Below are 5,115 nucleotides of genomic sequence, written 5' to 3' on the forward strand. Positions count from 1 at the left end.
TTATGCCAACACGTGAGAGGAGAAACTTAACAGACATATTTCAGTTTTTGGTCTTCCTGTAATGAGTACAATTAGAAGAATTGATTCACTTGAATTGAGAGAGCAAAAAATTCTTAGATAATCAGAAAGGCAATGAGCACAGCCCCTGAGGACAGACTGGATTTAAAACTGTGAGCACAAAGGTATGTGGTGGAGAAACCTATACTCTATTGAGAGCCACAATTTTCCTATTCCACAAAGTTCTACCATTGCTTTAAGACTTTTTAAAAAATCCTTTGTCTTAAAGTTTGCTAAGCTATTTTTAGAGAACATATAACAGATTAGTATACAACCAGGGGTCCCCAAACTTTTTACACAGGGGGCCAGTTCACTTTCCCTCAGACCGTTGGAGGGCCGGATTATAAAAAAATACTATGAACAAATCCCTATGCACATTGCACATATCTTATTTTAAACTAAAAAAAACAAAAATGGGAACAAATACAATATTTAAAATAAAGAACAAGTAAATTTAAATCAACAAACTGACCAGTATTTCAATGGGAACTATGCCCCTCTCACTGACCACCAATGAAAGAGGTACCCCTTCCGGAAGTGCGGCAGGGGCCGGATAAATGGCCTCAGGGGGCCGCATGTGGCCCGCGGGCTGTAGTTTGGGGACTCCTGCTGTATCTGCTGTGTCACTGCCTGGTCAGGTGAGACGACACTTCTTAAAGAAGAGACCACAAGGAGTATGCATGCAGGGATGCAAGGAGCTATTGTGGCCATCTTTGCAAACCACCTAACACCCTTACTGTTCAATAAATGGTGGTTGCTACTGCCTGACCAGGTGGTGGCACAGTGGATAGAGTGTCGGACAGGGATGTGGAGGACTCAAGTTCGAGACCCCAAGGTCTCCAGCTTGAGCATGGGCTCATCTAGTTTGAGTAAGGCTCACCAGCTTGAGCCCAAGGCCGCTGGCTCGAGCAAGGGGTCACTCAGTCTGCTGTAGCCCCCTGGTCAAGGCACATATGAGAAAGCAATCAACAAACAACTAAGGTGCTGCAAGAAAGAATTGATGTTTTCTCTCTCCCTTTCTGTCTGTCCCTCTCTCTGACTCTCTCTGTCATAAAATAAATAAATAAAATAAAATGGTGGTTGCTACTATTTTTCTCATAATCATTGTTATTATTATTTGGAATTGGCTATCTTGCAGAGGTTGGCAGGGTTGTTATTACCTTTTGATGGCTGAAGGAACAAAGCCAAAGGAAAGAATCTTGATTTACCCAAGATTAGTGAATACAAATAGCTCTCTTCTTGTTATATCACTGGGTGGTAAATTCTATTTAGAGAAACACTGAACATCTTTAGAAATCAAGTGCGGTTCATCCAGCCATGTTTCACTGGATGTGAAGGATTCACTGTTAGTCCGCTACTGGTTTAAAAGTGAATGGAGTCCCAGTTTGCCACCTCAGTGAGGTCACCGGTGCTTGAACAATCATCATCTTGGATTTTCTTCAGAGCATACTTATTAATAATTAAAAAATTAATAAAAGTGCAACATTGATCCTCAAAAATGATCAATGATATATAATAATTTTATTGTGACATTCCTATTTAGAAAAATAAGGGTGAAATACATGATACCTTTAAGATAGAAAGAAGGAAAGTGGACTATTCACTTGGAATCTAGATGCTATGGTTCACAAGAACAGCAACTGCCAAGAGAGATGTGAAAGAGAAGACAGACCAGTGGCCGGCAAACTCATTAGTCAGCAGGGCCAAATATTCAATATCAACAGTACAACGATTGAAATTTCTTTTGAGAGCCAAATTTTTTAAACTTAAACTATATAGGTAGGTACATTGTTATTAACTTAATTAGGGTACTCCTAAGCTGGCCTTTGCTAAAAATGTCCCTTGCTATTAGGTCGCATGTGGCTTGTGAGCTGTGGTTTGCCGACCCCTGGGATAGACCATTGTTTGTCCAACCCTGTTACTTTACATTGTTATTCCATTATTGTCTTAGTTTGTTCAGGATGCTATACAAAATACCATAATCTAGGTCAGGGGTCCCCAAACTTTTTACACAGGGGGCCAGTTCACTGTCCCTCAGACCATTGGAGGGCTGGACTATAAAAAAAACTATGAACAAATCCCTATGCACACTGCACATATCTTATTTTAAAGTAAAAAAACAAAACGGGAACAAATACAATATTTAAAATGAAGAACAAGTAAATTTAAATCAACAAACTGACCAGTATTTCAATGGGAACTATGGGCCTGCTTTTGGCTAATGAGATGGTCAATGTGCTCCTCTCACTGACCACCAATAAAAGAGGTGCCCCTTCCGGAAGTGTGGCGAGGGCCGGATAAATGGCCTTAGGGGGCCGCATGTGGCCCGCGGGCCGTAGTTTGGGGACCTCTGGTATACAACAGTCCCATACTAAATAACCATGCCATGGCTACTAACATTTCAAAGAGTTGTGGAGCAATCACCATAGTCACCATTCAGTGTATGTTTCAGATTTATATTAATACAATTAATTCCAGGGAGGTATAGAACTCTGTTTCCTACACAGAGTTTCTGTTTGAGTCTCAACAATAACTGTTATACCTACAGTTTTATACAATTGCATTTTAACACAATAAGAGAATCAGATATGCATTCACATGGTGTTCAGTAATTATGGAATTATTTTGTGATTTTTTTTCTGTTAATTTTATATTGCTTTTGTTGGATTCAAATTATTGTGAGATGAGGTCTTTTATTTAGTATCTCTTTAAAGCAGGTCTGCGAGCAATAAATTTTCGTGCTTTCTATATATTTACTTGGGAATCTCCTTATCTCGTTTTCTTTTGTGGAAACACTGGCCTGATACACAGCCTGAGCTGACAGACGTCCCTCTCACGTCTTTGATGATCCCACCCCATGTTTTCTGCTCCACAGTCTCGGGAGCTCAGTCACCTGTACACCTACCTAAAAGGCACCTATTATCTTTGACTCGGTTATCTTTGTCATAGTCAGGTCTTTTTCTCCTCATCGTCATCATTTATAGGATAATGGGTCTGGTTGTGGATTTCTTTACACTCATTCTATTTAGATTTTATTCAGCTTAGCTGTGTATGTGGGTTAATAACTTTCACTGAATAGTGTTCAAATTCAGCCTCCTTTCTTCAAAAATATTTTAGCCATCCCTCTCTCTTCTCCTTCTAAGTGTTCTGATTACCTTCAGCTTGCTCTTCTTTAGGACAATCAAATCTTCCTTTGAATCCTTCCAGGGATATATTTCTTTTTCATTTTACTCATTCTAACTTTCAACTCCATAATTTGCATTTGGGGTTTTATTTTATTAAATTTTCTATCTTGCTTGATACTATCTACTTGATGAAATATCCTCAACATACCTTAATTTTCTTTGCAAATATTACACTATTTACAAATAAAAGATTTTTGACAAACCTATTCAAGCAAGCAATTGAGGCCTTTCTCAAATAGCATTTGCTCACTTTGTTTTTCTGTGTCACATTTTGGTAATTCTTACAAACATTTCTAACATTTTTTTTAGTATTACATTTGTTAGAGTGACATGTAATGAGAGATTTTGGTGTCACTATTGGAATTGTTTGGGAGTGCCTACATCGTGCCCATACAAGATGAGAACTGTGATTGATACATGTGCATTATCTGACTGCTGTGCTAACCGGCCATCCCTGCCTCACCCTTCTCTTGGGCTCCCCACTCACTAAGACATAACAATATTGAAATTAGGCCCATTCATAACCCCACATGGGTATTTATTGTTTAAGAAAACAAAAGTATCTGATATTTATCCTTAAATAATAGCTAGGTTGATTAAGTTTAGTGAGAAAGGCATGACAAAGGCTGAGATAGGCCCAAGCTAGGCCTCATGGCACCAGTGAGCCACTTGGTGAATGCAAAGAGATAGTTCTTAGAGAAAATTAACTGTGCTGCTCCAGGGAACACATGAATGATAAGGAAGCAATACGGTTTTATTGCTGACATGAAGAGAGTTGAGGTGGTTTGAAGAGAGGAATAAGCCAGACACAGCACTCCCTTAAGCCTAAGCCTAATAGAGAGCAAGACCCCAACTCTCTTCAATACTATGAAGGCTGAAAAATGAGAAAAAGTAGCAGAAAAAAGTTTGAAGCTCTTTGAGACTATATCAGGAGGATTAAAAAAAAGAAGCCATCACCATAAAAATGAAAGTGCAAGTGAAGCAGCAAGTGGTTATGGAGAAGCTGAGGCCTAGTGTCCAGACTCGAGCTAACATGGTGATTGAAGGTGGTGACACCACTCAACATGTTTTCACTGGCAACAAAGAGCCTTCTATTTGAAGCAGATGCCAATGGCAATCTTCGTAGCTAGTGAGGAAATGTCAGTGACAGCCTCCCAGCTCAAACAACAGGCTTAGCACACTGTCAGGAGTCACTGCAGCTGTGACTGCACATTGAAGCCATGCCCATTCACCATTCTAATAACCTCAGGACCCTTCAGATGTGTGTCCAGTCCAATCCACCTGCACTCCAGGGTTAGAGCAACAAAGGCTGGAGGACAGCACCTCTGCTGACAACATGGTTTGCTGAATATTTAAGTGCATTGCTGAGACTTTCCATTCAGAAAAAAGATTCCTTGCAAAATATTGCTGCAAGTTGACAAGGCACCTGGTTGTCCAAGAGCTTTGATGGAGACAGGCAACGAGATCAATGCTGTTTCATACCTGCCAACGCTACACCCATTCTGAAGCCCATGGGTGAAGAGTAGTTATTTCTAGTAATTTCAAATTTTATGATATAAGAAATGCAAGTTGTAATAATGCTATAGCTACCATAAATAGGAACTGCGCTGATGGGTCTGGGAAAAGAAAATTAAGAACATCCTGGAAATGATGCACTATGATATATGCCATTTACAAAATCTGGGACTCACAGAAGAGATGAAAATATCAATCCTAACTGAAGTTAAAATAAGTTGATTCTGACCCTCTTGAATACTGTGAAACTCAGACTTCACAGAGGGAAGAAACAGGGGGTGTGGTGAAAATAGCAAGAAGACCGGGATTATGAGTAGAGCCTAAGGAACAGGAACCTGATGGCTGCTGCAATCTCATA

The sequence above is a fragment of the Saccopteryx leptura genome, chromosome 5 (assembly GCF_036850995.1).
Source record: "Saccopteryx leptura isolate mSacLep1 chromosome 5, mSacLep1_pri_phased_curated, whole genome shotgun sequence".
Lineage (NCBI taxonomy): Eukaryota > Metazoa > Chordata > Mammalia > Chiroptera > Emballonuridae > Saccopteryx > Saccopteryx leptura.